At 45.5% G+C, this 16,793-nt stretch overlaps 1 protein-coding gene across 2 annotated transcripts in view; it reads right to left on the bottom strand.

Moving 5' to 3' along the window:
* Positions 1-11,757, bottom strand: part of LOC126162528 (sodium-dependent nutrient amino acid transporter 1-like) — a 224,143-nt gene extending 212,386 nt beyond the window's left edge. For both annotated transcript variants that reach the window (XM_049919098.1, XM_049919099.1), the window contains exon 1: positions 11,645-11,757. The gene's annotated coding sequence lies outside the window, so the exon portion shown is untranslated. The remainder of the gene's footprint in view (positions 1-11,644) is intronic.
* Positions 11,758-16,793: the final 5,036 nt, after the last annotated feature.

Below are 16,793 nucleotides of genomic sequence, written 5' to 3'. Positions count from 1 at the left end.
CACTAGATGAAAATGGCATCATTTTCACAGCGACAGGTAACTTTAATTCACTGCAGTTCACCAGTTTTGTAGAAACATTTATAAACTGCACATCCCAACCTTCCTCTTAAATCACAAAATCGCTACAGTTGCTCCTGACTTTACCCTGAACATACACACAAAAACGTGGCAGGCGACTTAAGTTTATATATGTATGCGAGATAGAAGTTGGATACATAGATAGATGGAAGATAGAAAGCACAATTTCATAGACGATGAATGATTTTGAAAAGCCACTTCTTGGACAGTTAAGTAATGAAATTGAAGTACAAAAAATTTCCATAGTACTAGGTAACTAAGTCGATAATTTTATGTAATGCAGAAGCACAAAAATGAAACTTTCATCTAAATAGAACACAAAATTGTATTTCCTTGCCACAGTGGTAAAACTGTTTCCCGTCAGATCACTGAAGTTAAGTGCTGTCGGGCTTGGCTAGTGCTTGGATGGATGACCATCCTGGTCTACCGAGGGCTGTTTTCAAGCGGGGTGCACTCAGTCCTAATGAGGCCACTTGAGGAGCTACTTGTCTGAGAAGTAGCGGCTCCGGTCACGAAAACTGACAACGGCCGGGAGAGCTGTCCGCTGACCACATGGGTCTCCATACCCGCAACCTGTGACGCTTATAGGGTGAGGATGACGTGGCGGTCGGTCAGTAACGCGGCGCCTGTTCGGACGGAGTTATTTTTATCAGTCAAACTACGTCACCAGCCGCAACAATTATGTTACTTCACACTATTATTACCCGAAAAAGTAATGTGAGCCATGAATATTGTTCTCTCGAGAATTTCGTAGTTTCCGAGATATGACTGTACTGGAGCCTACTCTGGTCCATTAAATCGGGAAAGATTATACTGTAGTTTTTGTTTTCCGTAGGAGTGTGGTTCATACTTTAGTCCACCCAAGCTGATTTAGGGGTTATGTGGATTCATGTCTTATTACAATCGAAAGCTGTACACATTCTTGACACATGGACACGTCGGATCACTTTCCACGCCATTGTTCTCGCCACCGGCAAGACATTAAACTCTAACCGTAAGTTCTTCCCGTTCCTACAGCTCTTTACACAGCTTGAAAATAGTGAAAGACCGCAAACATTATTTCAAAGCTAAACACGTCTTAAACTAATTATTCACTATTAAACACCAAAATTTAATTTGCATATCTATACTACTGGCCATTAAAATTGCTACGCCACGAAGATGACCGGCTACAGACGCGAAATTTAACCGACAGGAAGAAGATGCTGTGATATGCAAATGATTAGCATTTCAGAGCATTCACACAAGGTTGGCGCCGGTGGCGACACCTGCAACGTGCTGACATGAGGAAAGTTTCCAACCGATTTATCATACACAAACATCAGTTGACTTGCGTTGCTGGTGAAACGTAGTTGTGATGCCTCGTGTAAGGAGGAGAAATGCGTACCATCACGTTTCCGACTTTGATAAAGGTCGGATCGTAGCCTATCGCGATTGCGGTTTATCGTATCGCGACATTGCTGCTCGCGTTGATCGAGATCCAATGACTGTTAGCAGAATATGGAATCGGTGGGTTCTGGAGGGTAATACAGAACGCCGTGCTGGATCCCAACGGCCTCGTATCACTAGCAGTCGAGATGACAGGTATCTTTTCCGCATGGCTGTAACGGATCGTGCAGCCATGTCTCGTTCCCTGAGTCAACAGATGGGGACGTTTGCAAGACAACAACCATCTGCACGAACAGTTCGACGACGTTTGCAGCAGCATGGACTATCAGCTCGGAGACCATGGCTGCGGTTACCCTTGACACTGCATCACAGACAGAAGTGCCTGCGATGGTGTACTCAACAACGAAACTGGGTGCACGAATGGCAAAACGTCAGTTTTTCGCATGACTCCAGGTTTTGTTTACAGCATGATGATGGTCGCATCCGTGTTTGGCGACATCGCGGTGAACGCACATTGGAAGTGTGTATTCGTCATCGCCATACTGGCGTATCACCCACCGTGATGGTATAGGGTGCCATTGGTTGCGGGTCTCGGTCACCTCTTGTTCGCATTGACGGCACTTTGAACAGTGGACGTTACATTTCAGAAGTGTTACGACCCGTGGCTCTAACCTTCATTCGATCCCTGCGAAACCCTACATTTCAGCAGGATAATGCACGACGGCATGTTGCAGGTCCTGTACGGGCCTTTCTGGATACAGAAAATGTTCGACTGCTGCCCTGGCCAGCACATTCTCAAGATCTCTCACCAACTGAAAACGTCTGGTCAATGGTGGCCAAGCAACTGGCTCGTCTCAATACGTCAGTCACTACTCTTGATGAACTTTGGTATCGTGTTGAAGCTGCATGGGCAGCTGTACCTGTACACGCCATCCAAGCTCTCTTTGACTCAATGCCCAGGCGTATCAAGGCCACCGAGCGAGGTGGCGCATTGGTTAGCACACTGGACTCGCATTCGGGAGAACGACGGTTCAATCCCGTCTCCAGCCATCCTGATATAGGTTTTCCGTGATTTCCCTAAATCGTTTCAGGCAAATGCCGGGATGGTTCCTTTGAAAGGGCACGGCCGATTTCCTTACCAATCTTTCCCTAACCTGAGCTTGCGCTCCGTCTCTAATGACCTCGTTGTCGACGGAACGTTAAACACTAACCACCACCACCACCACCGTATCAAGGCCGTTATTACTGCCAGAGTTGGTTGTTCTGGGTACTGATTTCTCAGGATCTATGCACTCAAATTGCGTGAAAATGTAATCACATGTCAGTTCTAGTATAATATATTTGTCCAATGAATACCCGTTTATCATCTGCATTTCTTCTTGGTGTAGCAATTTTAATGGCCAGTAGTGTAATATGCAGTGTGTCCACCCTTCGCCTTTATAACGGCTTGAACCTTTCTGGGGGTCTTTCTCAATGAGAAAGGTAGCTATGTGGGACACCAGGGTCGGGAGCGAGGTCGACGTTCTAACTCATCCCACAGATTTTCTACTGACTCCAGATCGAGACCCCGGGCAGGACCTTCCATTTCAGGAATGTTACTGTCCATAAACCGTTGTGTTATAGGTGCTGCTTTACGACAGGGCACTTTGACAAACTGATACAATCATCGTCTCCGAATTGTATGCAGTACACAAGGCTGTGTTCATTTTCTTAACATTTAATGTTTTCTTGGGCGCTTAAGAGGGCCACACCCTAGCAACGAGAAACACCGCCACACCGTAACACCACATCCTCCGCACTACACTGTCCGTACTACACATTATGGCACGTAACGTTCATCAGGCATTCACCAAACTTGAACCATTCCAGCGGATTGCCACGGGATGTAGCGTGATTCATCACTCCAAATCATTCGTTTCCATGCATCCACTGCCCCTTGGCATCACTCTTCACACCACCTCAAGTGTCTCTTAGAACAGGCTACAGAAATGTGTGCTTATGGGGAACTGCTCGGGCATCTTACCCCCTTCTTGCTAACTCCCTACGTACAGTCATTGTGCCAGATGGACGGCTGGTAGCACTTTGGAACTCGCGAGTGATTTCACCTGATTTTTTTTTTTATGTTTACACTTCATAATCACATCACCAGCTTGGGCAGCTTTAGAAGGCTGAAATGTATCTCGTGGATTTTTTGCTCTGTTGACATCCAATGACTAAGTATCATTCGAAGTCGCTGAACTGTCGTGACACAGCAATTCTGCTGTGACTGTTTCTCTACTGAAGACACCATACTGTTTGCCTCCGTTTATAATGGCGGTTCTGCTTCTAATGACATCTAGTGGTTCATTCCAGAATTTCGTAATGGTCTCCGAACACTTTTGAACAGACAGTGTGTAGCTTAACAGGAATCTATCAAAATGACTTACAATGCTAGAAAGAGAAACATGACTTCCCTTATTTGTGAAAGGCAATTGCTTGACATTGCTGGACGGCGCCTTAAACGAGCATTACCGACTTATTAAATTCTAGGTAAAGTTTACTGTCTCTTTTATCGGACCGGGGAATCATTGTCTGTCTAAGACTGTTTTTCATGCGCGTAGGAGTTAATCGACTCGTCTACGAGCCGATGGTCTCGTTAGGTCAGGGGCAGGCGATGTTGGAGGCAGAGGTGTTTACAGGTTAGAAATGTGTGTCTCCAGTAAAGCTGTAAAGAGCTCAAATGAGACCACTGGACACTATCGGACGAACAGCTAGCCACTTAAGCTCTTTCAGTTATTTCTTAGGATATTAACTGGCCCAAGTTGACAAAACATTGTCACGCATTGACGAAAGCGAAAGAGACCATCATATATAATTCGTAAAGTCAACCTTACAACCTGCCGGACTGTAACATCTGTTTTCTGCAACAAAACGAAATATTGAAAACAGTGCACGTCGTTAAATGTACAACACTTAGCTTACATATAATGTAATGGAGATTTCTTTTAGGCAAGGCTGTCTCTGTACCATTAACAGTACGTAAACTCATATGGAAGTGGTTCTTGGAGGGATAAATCATAGATTTAATCTTTATAAATTTTTATAACTGAACTGGTAAAGATTAGACACAACATTACTACATGCCTTTATTTTCCAACGTGTTGTTCACTTCTAACTGAACGACGAGTCGCATAGATGACGAGTAAGTTTCAAGTTTCCATCCAGCCCTCATCATTAACGTTTGCCACATTACCCCACACCAGTACACGGGAATACCACAATGTTTCTTACAACAAACATCCACCCTTCTACCTCCCTTCATTTAGCCACATTCTCCAGAACACGGTGGTAGTTAAAGATATAGTAAAGAAAATTTTATCGATTAGAGCGAATATCTCCCATATTCAAAGCGAGTGAAAAGTCACAGGAAGATCAAAAAATGATTCCAATGCATATAATTGCTCTTTTATGTACAAACGTTAAGTAGAAATTATACTGCAAAATATTCGCGTAGTTGACACCCGTAGATGAAACAGGCCTAAGCTTACTGTTAAAAAGTAACGTTAAACATGTATACACTTTCTGTTTCTAAATGTCCGTCATCAGCTTTATAAAAGGTGAAGTCTGTTTCCAATACGGGGTAACTAAAGTGTTGATAGGAACTAGGTTCTGCGCGTAAATGAAAAAGTATATGAAATTGCAAAAATGTCTGCCTCTAGTCTCGTGGGCGTCCAGTTCGTATAAACACTCAGCTCTGGCGATTTTACATAATATTCGTTGGCGCATTTGGTGCTTTTAGACGGGAGTAGACTCTGTGCTAAAACTAAATTTAATCCTTTTTTTCATTTTCTAATATTTCAACATCCAAAAACTAAAAGCTACACCACCATGATTTTATTACGGTCGTATACAGATGGATATTACCTTCCAACGAGGGGAGCTAATGGTGATCGTATTGAAAACACATACAGGAATTTCTGCAGGTAACACACATGATTTATACATCTGGGTACTTGTAGCAATGGTGAACTTCTGGTGATTACATGCGTCGTCAGCAAGGCGCAGGTGGTCACGCCGAGAGCAGTAAACTGCCGTTACAACCGACGGTGAGCGAAAGCGCAACACTGCTGTCACTAGCGACACACACAGGTAATGTCTTGGTTTTACGGCTGCCAATACTGAGACGAGAAGATAGTCTGCTGTCAAACACGAGCGTGCTTTGAAACATTTTCCAAACTACATGCAGTCTACTTCCACAGAAGGCAATGAAGTACTTCTTTTCCTTAAGACCAAGTCCGAAGAGTAGCTACAACATACACGGTCCATTGACAACCGCCTATTTTCAGTATCAACCTGTAGTAACTACTCACAGACGGTAGGTGGCAGCACTAGCAGGGTATATACTGTTAAAATCGTCGCGGGGATGTACAACACAGTACAGTCGCTGTCTTAAAGTGGGAACGAAGCTGTTTGACTAGATGATCATTGGCTTTCGGGCCAAGGGCGGAAGCATTTTTGAAACGGGTAAGTTTGTAAACTATGGTTAAAGTGTACCATGGATGGCAAAACAGCGCTATGCAAAGCAGCGCCGGGGCAACTGCGATGCATCACAGACCATAGGTGACGGGACTGAACGACAGCTGCGGAAATGTGTACAGGTGAATGGCGTGCAACTGGTGAGCAACTAACCACCCACTGAACTAAGGGTGTACAACAGTCTCTCCTCATGACCGTTATGGTCTGCGGAAGGTTTTTGTGGCATTCACGAGATCTCGTCATTCTGGAAGGCACAGTGTGACAACACAAGTACGCCGCAATCCTTGGGGCCATTCCCCAACCTACTTGCAATTTGTTTTCTCCTGAGCCCGATAGCATCTATCGACAGGACCATGCATCGTGTCACACAGCTCGTAGAGTACGCGCGTGGTTCGAAGAACACTAGGACGAGTTTACCGTACTCTTCTGACCACCAAACTCCCTGGGTTTATGCCCAATCTAGAATCTGTGGGACCACCTCGATCCCCGAGAAAGCTAACGCAGCTGGCCACTGCACTGGAGTGGGCATGACTGCGCATCCTGTCGGCAGCTTGCAGCACCTACCCGCTTCAAAAGGGTGGTTACTCAGGCTTTTGACAGGTGGACACATTAATGCGAGGGACCGTGTAGTATGAGCAAATTCCTTTATTCGGAAGAATTGCACCTTCATTTTCTTTCCTTTTCCTTTGCAGGCAGAAATATTTATGAACTCCACTCTTCAAATTTTCTGTCTGTCATCTCAACATACGTACTATACTCAAAATTCCTGAAAATACGTCGAGTGTTAGGTATGTATACTTTCTTTTGGCGAAGCATAATAATGCAGGTCTCGTGGTCGTGCGGTAGCGTTCTCGCTTCCCACGCCCGGGTTCCCGGGTTAGATTCCCGGCGGGGTCAGGGATTTTCTCTGCCTCGTGATGGCTGGATGTTGTGTGATGTCCTTAGGTTAGTTAGGTTTAAGTAGTTCTAAGTTCTACGCGACTGATGACCATAGATGTTAAGTCCCATAGTGCTCAGAGCCATTTGAACCATTTGAATAATGCACGAATCGGAAAAGCGTAAAAGAAGTAACTCATATGTTATACAGTTTCCTGCTTGTAGACTTCTGGATCGACCCATATTTTACGCTAACTTTAGACATCTAATACGTGCAACGTCCTCTCTAGTTTGCTTTACATGCCCGAACCTCGGTTCGCGGTTTTACGTTTACCTCTCTTCTGCTCCTTCCAGTGGCAAGTTTGAGCAGTTCCTGTTAACCTACGCTACAGACATAACTGGCAAAGCCCGAACAACCCGACTAGTTACCAACGGTGATTACAAACGCTGCATGCAGGGCTACAGTCCATCTCTCTTGGAACAGTCGTTGGTCGTGGGTGTACCAAACGCTCATCACATAACCGGTAAAAGTATTTCAGTATTTCATATCAGGTTTTTGTTTAGAGAAAATCGCAAAGTCGAAGAACGATAATAATGAAGTATTCAAAGCTGCAAATGAAATAGATATAAAGTACCTTGTGGCCGAAGCGAAGAACGTAATAAGCATCCGGGGCATTTGTAGAGCGCTTTAAGCAACAGAGTAAATTTCTTATTCTCTAATGTAATCCTAGGACAAAGGAGGCACTTCCGTGGAGAACAACGTTACATGTGAATCTGAAGCATGGGCAGGGTAGAAACCGGAAGGAAAAGTATTTTGGATGTATTTGATTAAAAAAAAAAAGAAAAAAATGAGAGTGAGAGAGAGAAACAGATGAAATCGATGAAATTGCACAAAACTCCACGTCCTGATGGAATCCCTGTCAGAGACTGTATAGAATTTGGGGCTGAGTTATCTCCTCTGTTAACCATAATCTAATGGAGATCTCTCAAACAAAATACCATACCCAGTGCTGAAAGAAACCATAGGTCACACCTGTCTTCGAGAGGATTGTCAGAAGTGATCCACAAGACTACCATGCAAGAACCCTGACATCCATCTGTTGATGAATCTTTGTACAAATTCCCACTTCAAACGTAATGGGATATCTCGGCCAGAATAACCTCGTCCGTACCAACCAATATGAATTCCGAAAACATGGATCACGTAAAACCCAACTCGCACTTTTCTCACACGAAATTCTGAGAACCATGGATTAAGACAGTCAGTTGCAGCATTTCTTGAATTCCAAAAATTATTTAAGATAGTTATGCACCTTCGCTTATTATGGAAATACTATCGTATGGGATAACAAGCGAACTTTGTGAGTGGCTTGAGGATTTTTTGATAGTAAGAACATAGGGCGTTATCTTTGATGAAGAGTCATAGACAGATAAAGAAGTAACTTCAGGTGTGCCCCAGGAAAGTGTGTTGGGACCCTTGCTGCTCATGCTATGTGTTAATGAACTTGCAGTCAATATTACCAGCAACCTAAGACATTTAACTGATGATGCGCTTGTCTTTAAGGAACTTCTACACTCCTGGAAATGGAAAAAAGAGCACATGGACACCGGTGTGTCAGACCCACCATACTTGCTCCGGACACTGCGAGAGGGCTGTACAAGCAATGATCACACGCACGGCACAGTAGACACACCAGGAACCGCGGTGTTGGCCGTCGAATGGCGCTAGCTGCGCAGCATTTGTGCACCGCCGCCGTCAGTGTCAGCCAGTTTGCCGTGGCATACGGAGCTCCATCGCAGTCTTTAACACTGGTAGCATGCCGCGACAGCGTGGACGTGAACCGTATGTGCAGTTGACGGACTTTGAGCGAGGGCGTATAGTGGGCATGCGGGAGGCCGGGTGGACGTACCGCCGAGTTGCTCAACACGTGGGGCGTGAGGTCTCCACAGTACATCGATGTTGTCGCCAGTGGTCGGCGGAAGGTGCACGTGCCCGTCGACCTGGGACCGGACCGCAGCGACGCACGGATGCACGCCAAGACCGTAGGATCCTACGCAGTGCCGTAGGGGACCGCACCGCCACTTCCCAGCAAATTAGGGACACTGTTGCTCCTGGGGTATCGGCGAGGACCATTCGCAACCGTCTCCATGAAGCTGGGCTACGGTCCCGCACACCGTTAGGCCGTCTTCCGCTCACGCCCCAACATCGTGCAGCCTGCCTCCAGTGGTGTCGCGACAGGCGTGAATGGAGGGACGAATGGAGACGTGTCGTCTTCAGCGATGAGAGTCGCTTCTGCCTTGGTGCCAATGATGGTCGTATGCGTGTTTGGCGCCGTGCAGGTGAGCGCCACAATCAGGACTGCATACGACCGAGGCACACAGGGCCAACACCCGGCATCATGGTGTGGGGAGCATCTCCTACACTGGCCGTACACCACTGGTGATCGTCGAGGGGACACTGAATAGTGCACGGTACATCCAAACCGTCATCGAACCCATCGTTCTACCATTCCTAGACCGGCAAGGGAACTTGCTGTTCCAACAGGACAATGCACGTCCGCATGTATCCCGTGCCACCCAACGTGCTCTAGAAGGTGTAAGTCAACTACCCTGGCCAGCAAGATCTCCGGATCTGTCCCCCATTGAGCATGTTTGGGACTGGATGAAGCGTCGTCTCACGCGGTCTGCACGTCTAGCACGAACGCTGGTCCAACTGAGGCGCCAGGTGGAAATGGCATGGCAAGCCGTTCCACAGGACTACATCCAGCATCTGTACGATCGTCTCCATGGGAGAATAGCAGCCTGCAATGCTGCGAAAGGTGGATATACACTGTACTAGTGCCGACATTGTGCATGCTCTGTTGCCTGTGTCTATGTGCCTGTGGTTCTGTCAGTGTGATCATGTGATGTATCTGACCCCAGGAATGTGTCAATAAAGTTTCCCCTTCCTGGGACAATGAATTCACGGTGTTCTTATTTCAATTTCCAGGAGTGTAGATGGAACGGGAAGATGTCCTAATAACTTGCACAGTTGGAAGTACCCTCTGCCATGCGCTTCAAAATGGTTTGAAGAGTCAATTGTTTCCACTACTCTGTTGACAGATCTAGAAAAGCTAACTTCTTGGAACCTTACATTTGCTGGCTGTAATGACATGGATCCTGACGCTTCTTGAAGCACTTTAATAGTAACACCAAACGAGCAACGAGAATCTATCAAATGTCAACGATACTTCTGCAACAAGAGTTTATTCCTCCACGCTGCTCGCAATGCAGTCTTCTTTCCGCCCTATGCTTAATTTGATGAATGAGCAAAGTTCACACGAATTATTACTCTCCAGAGTCTACGGTGTGAAATAATCAAGGGAAAGCTTATTGCTAAGAGATTAGAGGCATTTTTTCCATATCATACTTCCTTGTGCCTCACATTGACAGACTGAAGAACCTGTTAATGGTCTGCATGTAACCACTTGAGAAATATTTTCTAAGAATTATGTGCACTGTTTGATGAATTAACGTGGTCATAGTGTGATCGGTGGACTACTGCTAACCAAAGTGACGTAAACTGAACAAAAGGTGGAACGAGAAGTGAATCAGCTTTATTGAAGCTTGATTAAGTTTGTATATTTGCAAAGTCCTGTGAAAATTTGGAAATGCAGAAACGTTTTAATTTATTGAAAGAGCATGCTTTGCTTGAACAAGGTACCTCAAGAGTACATCGCTTTAAGCTTATATTTCTGTTTCTAGCATTCATTGTTGCTAATATAGTCGTTATGAACTGAAAAATATGACTCACAAACAAAAATCCAACAACTGTGTCGTAGAACAAGTGTGTGACACTCAAAGATATTTAAACTGATCACATACAGACGCGGAAGATCAAAGCAACTAACACAGATGTCACTATTTAATATTATGATATGCAAGCTAAAATTGTGCAAATTCATTAGACACATTACATGATTTCTCTGTAGTCTAGTTTTGAAGCAGTGTCATAAATACACCTCCGCAGCTTCGGAAACTCGTTTATACAGTAAAAAGTTTTCAGTTGATGAGTTGTTAGAAGAATTTATGCGCAAATGACTGTGCATATTTTCTACCTGAACGTAATTTTCTTGCTAGAAACGAGATTCGCTACTGTATTAACAATTGTGGAAGATATCTATAAGAGTAATGTGACGTTTCTTACCCGTTCACATGCAACACAAAATAATTACAAAAATATTGTACCGTAGAAAAAGTTCATAAGGAAATGAGAATGGCGTAAAGTGTCATTCACCAATTTACTTTTACTTTTGATTGTGTCTGTTATCTGTACGATTTCAAGCCTGAACCACCTACCAAAAGTTACGACATTTGTATATTGACTGACGCACTCTGTTATTTCCATTTACTCGGTTATATGATCACGGATCTTACAGCCTCCAGCCACAAGCTTACGAAAATCAATTTGCTTAATTTTGACGTCCAGTATTCAAATTTTTACAAATTCATCACGTACGTGAAATAGCTCCGTTCTAATTGTAAATCGCAACTGCTTTTCAAATATAATTTACAAACAGATACACAGTTGACACTCGTCACATGCAATATGTATATCGCACTCGAACAACACAGCGCAAAGACAGGACCCAGGTACATATCTGTTTGTCCTATCACAAGTTTCGCACTCGCACGACACATCTTAGCGACAGATAACTGTTCACCCCACTGCTGGTTTTAATGCGAAGCTCCGGGGTGACTGCTGCGGCAGAAACAGCGTCGTTGCTAGGAGACGGCGGCGACTCACCTGGAGGAGCCGGCAGGTGTCTGCAAGCGGCGCGCTCTTCCAGGGGCTGCGGCTGCAGACTGACTGACTGGCGACACGGCGGTGGTTGTCGAGCCACTGTGGCCTCCACTCCGCGGGAGCGGGCGGCTATAAGACGGCCCCCGGCTCTGGGGACGCCAGGGGCGCGCAGGTGGGAGAGGATGACGCACGGGCCGCGGTGGGCCGCACGTGACTCTGCTCCGCGAAAAGCACTGCTCTGCGGGAAGATGTATGGAAGAGCCGTGGCAGCTGCAAGCCCCCTTCCGAGTTTTACCTCGAGGAAGACGTAACAAACGCGTGGCCCAAGCACCGCTACACCTGTCCCTTCCTTTGTGATTTAAAGAGAAGCTCCCAAAATAATAGTGAGAAGAACCATCCACGGCTTCCGTTCGAATGATTTTCTACATCTTCATCTACATTTATACTCCGCAAGCCACCCCACAGTGTGTGGCGGAGGGCACTTTCGTGCCACTGTCATTACCTCCCTTTCCTATTCCAGTCGCGTATGGTTCGCGGGAAGAACGACAGCCGGAAAGCCTCCGTGCGAGCTCGAATCTCTCTAATTTTACATTAGTGATCTCCTCGGGAGGTATAAGTAGGGGAAGCAATATATTCGATACCTCATCCAGAAACGTACCCTCTCGAAACCTGGACGGCAAGCTACACGGCGATGCAGAGCGCCTCTTTTGCAGAGAATCGTCGAGAAAAGAGTTATATGGAAAACACTAACAAGAAAAACGGCCAGGGTGGTAGGACATTTGTTAAGACATCACTGAATTACCGTCATGGTACTAGAGGGAGCTGTAGAGGGTAAAAAGTGTAGAGTAAGACACAGATTGGAATCCATGCAGAAAAGGAACAATGAATATCTCCTACTTAAGTTGAATATCACATCAGCAAGGTATAAGGTACTAGCACAACATTTAACATAATAAAATAGCTGATATCATTCAGCTTTCAGATAGTGTTTTATTACAACATTTACTCTTTTCTGGCGATAGAAACTTTTCTCGGGAAGCTGTATGTATGTGATAACAGATCAAAGCAGGCCAATAACTACGTTTTGCTGCACCATTTTAGTAGAGTCTCCAGTAGACGGCTAGTTAGTATCAAAGGAAATTAATCACCAAATTCATTCTTATTGTCACAACAAACCTTACTTCGTTGCTTACATGCACAAGGAGTTAAAACACAAAACTGTTGAGAAGTTATACCTTGCGCAGCAAAACAAATGATACTTGTGCAATTCTTGTGAGTCAAACAATAAGACGTTTTAAGGCATCAGTAATAAATTGTTCATAGAAAGTGTATGATGTGATCTCGGTTCACCCTGATGTGAACAGTGCAACGTGCGGTCAGATCGCGTAGGACACTCTGACGTGACATCCGTGTCGTGGAAGAATTATAAACCTGTTCTCAGATCAAAATCAGGAACCTTGAAGCTGTTTTACTCTACGTCCTGCACAGATAACGACGTCAACAGTTTTATTTAATTCCATAACGCTATTAAAGTATCGCGAAGGCTAGGTATGTTTCGCATTGCGTAAGACTGTCAAATGTAGATCAAACGTACTGCAGTGTGACCCAATAATGCTGCAAATGCGTTAATGTGTAGTGACGTGTGTGAGGCAGGTAAGAGAAGCATTACAATGAATGGTTTGCAACCGCAAAAAATTCTCTTACCTTAAATGATTTTTCACGCTATTAAAGTTTCGCTAACGAAAGATTCACAGCTTATTAAATAATCAAATTACAATGAAATCCAGACCATAAGCTGCTTACAGGCGGTGATCTGTATCAACGGGGACAGTTGAAAATGTGCCCCCGACTGAGATTTGAATCTTGGTCTCCCGCTCATAGGACAGACGCTCTATCCAACTGAGCCATCGAGGACACAGAGTCTCATGCGACGGTAGGGACTTATCTCTGCCACGCTCCTGGACTGCAAGCTACACCGCGATGCAGAGCGCGTCTCTTGCAGACTCTGCCACTTGAGTTTGCTAAACATCTCCGTAACGCTGTCACGCTTACCAAATAACCCTGTGACGAAACGCGCCGCTCTTCTTTGGATCTTCTCTATCTCCTCTGTCAACCCGATCTGGTACCGATCCCACACTGATGAGCAATACTCAAGTATAGGTCGAACGAGTGTTTTGTAAGCCACCTCCTTTGTTGGCCTATTTATGAGCATTTTATTCAACTGATTGACACACTAAAAAATCTCAGAGGAACAGTTGGAAATGCAAGATCTAACAAAAGAAAAATGAAGCACACAGAAGGGTAGGAGTAAACTAAATGAAACTTTGCGGGGTAAGATGGTATGTGATGTTATTTCAGTCATCACAGAATCGAGTCATTTTACAAAGAACTTGACACTAGGGGCTCACTTATTCGCTTGCCTTTGTACGTCCTCTGGTCTGGGTGCATGCTCTGATTTGGTTTGTAGGGGTGTCCAAAACTTTGTATCTTCTTTTTAGGCAAGTGTTGTAACTGGATTTTCATCACCTGGGTACTAGCAATGGGGCTCAGTTCACGTCAAAACTGGTCTCACACATGTTGTATCGGGGATAGGCTCGGGTCCTCTTGCTGGCCGCATGAGTGCCTCAAAAGCACGCAGACAAAATTTTTCGGAACATTGTCCTAAGGAAAACAGCGATCAGTAAAATTATATTACAATATTGATCGACTGTATATTATGTACTTCGTTTGGAGGCCGTTTTCTCTCTTTTATAAGACATAATCAGACCTTTTTTACTATTTGGTATGTTCCACACTCCTCCAGAGCAGCCTGCTCCACGCCACCGGCTCCTGCTCTCACCAATCAGTAAAAACTGGTCTACGGAAGGCCATTTAAAAGACCAAAATCGGCCACCAAACGAAATATACAACATTCATAGTATCAACACTGTTTTATTGAAGTAATGTTAATAATATGCAGACAGTTCATACGGGGAAGTGCTATGTGTGTCCGAGCATTGTCCTGTTGAAAAATGGCGTCACGATACTGTCGTATGAGACGTAATACATGAGCACGCAAGATATCTGTGACGTTAAGATGTGCCGTCAGAGTTCCCACAATCACTGCCTTCCGTTATCTGAAGCCACATCCGATGGCTCTCCACATCGTGGCATCAGGAGTAACACCGCTGTGCTCTCTAGAACTTTGAAGGAATGGGACCACTCCCAAGATCCTCAACATATTCACCGACGACAGACATTCGGGGTAGTGCAGAACTGAATTCATCGCTAAACACACTGCTACGGCATTCATCAGCAGTCCCGGTCACGGCACCAATCCAGGCTCAGCCGTTAGTGTGGTAGTGTTGACGGCGGCCTACGCATGGGACGTAATTCCGTAGTCTGGATGCTCATAGTCTCCAACCAGTGACGTGGGGTGACTCGGAATGTTTCAGGAAGTTCATTACTCGTTCTCTGTTGGCAGGGGCAGATCTGAAGAGGTTACGACGCGCTTGCTGTACAACACGACTGTCATGTCTTGTGGGGGTCAGGCGCGGTCGACCGCAAACTTGACTACGAGTAGGCCTGCCATCTCGTCTCCAAAGACTCTGTGATTGGGCCGCTGTCAAATACTAGTAGCTTACAAATCTGGATGTTCCACTATTATACCAACTGGTCAAAAAGAGACCGACAGTGAGGCCCCTTTCAAAACTGGCAGACGCCGATAAACACGCCTCTCATGAGTACGCTCCATCCCCGCGTCCATCACAGGTATCACTCAACAAATGACGCTGTTCACGCCCCATGCATACAACTCTGTATATCAACTGTAAATACTGGGGGGAGGGGGGGGGGACGACTTGGAGGGATCCTTTGCCATTTCATTACGTGTGTCTCTATGTCGCGCTGCTGCATGCATACGCCACAGGAGGGAGCCAAAAAGGAGAGATTAAAAACCTTAAACATCCGTTTCTCCTTCGGATCACGTTCAAATTTCGTCAATTGTTTTGCACAGTCCCTATAATCCAGTCCTGCATACCGAGGCAAAACTTGCTGCCACGCTACACTCCGAAGCGGTGATATCACGTTCAGTGGAGTAGTAGCGCCGCGCGGGATTGGCCGAGCGGTCTGGGGCGCTGCAGTATTGGACTGTGCGGCTGGGCCCGGCGGAGGTTCGAGTCCTCCCTCTGGCATGGGTGTGTATGTTTGTCCCTAGGATAATTTAGGTTAAGTAGTGTGTAAGCTTAGGGACTGATGACCTTAGCAGATAAGTCCCATAAGATTTCACACACATTTGAACATTTTTTTTGGACTTGTAGCCCCCCCCCCCCCCAGGTGTCCTTAGAAAAGCGTTAAATGTTTCAGGGGGGGTGTCAGCGGCGGCAAAATTTGTAAATAATACGTCCTGTTGTACATCACACTGCAGACTATTGTTCTTGAGTGCGAAATGTGTGAAAATTAACGCACCTAGGGTATCGATTCTGAGCGATTGTGTGTCTGAAATGTTTTCGTCGACCACCCATAAGAAAACCAAGTGATTTCAGCGCTAGGCGTCGCAATTCTGACCTCCATCGCAGAGGCACCAAACGAAGAGGTGAAAAGTACACTACTGGCCATTAAAATTGCTACACCAAGAAGAAATGCAGATGATAAGCAGGTATTCATTAGACAAATATATTATACTAGAACTGACATGTGATTACTTTTTCACGCAATTTGGGTGTATACATCCTGAGAAATCAGTACCCAGAACAACCACCTCTGGCCGTAATAACGGCCTTGATACGCCTGGGCGTTAAATCAAACAGAGCTTGGATGGCGTGTACTGGTACAGCTGCCCATGCAGCTTCAGCACGATACCACAGTTCATCACGAGTAGTGACTGGCGTATTGTGACGAGCCAGTTGCTCGGCCACCATTGACCAGACGTTTTCAATTGGTGAGAAATCTGGAGAATGTGCTGGCCAAGGAAGCAGTCGAACATTTTCTGTATTCAGAAAGGCCCGTACAGGACCTGCAACATGCGGTCGTGCATTATCCTGCTGAAATGTAGGGTTTCGCAGGGATCGAATGAAGGGTAGAGCCACGGGTCGTAACACATCTGAAATGTAACGTCCACTGTTCTAAGTGCCGTCAATGCGAACAAGAGGTGACCGAGACGTGTAACCAATGG

Source organism: Schistocerca cancellata, chromosome 2, assembly GCF_023864275.1.
Source record: "Schistocerca cancellata isolate TAMUIC-IGC-003103 chromosome 2, iqSchCanc2.1, whole genome shotgun sequence".
In the NCBI taxonomy this organism is placed as follows: domain Eukaryota; kingdom Metazoa; phylum Arthropoda; class Insecta; order Orthoptera; family Acrididae; genus Schistocerca; species Schistocerca cancellata.
The sequence above is the reverse complement of the archived record's forward strand: the minus strand, read 5'-3'. Positions and strand labels throughout refer to the sequence as shown.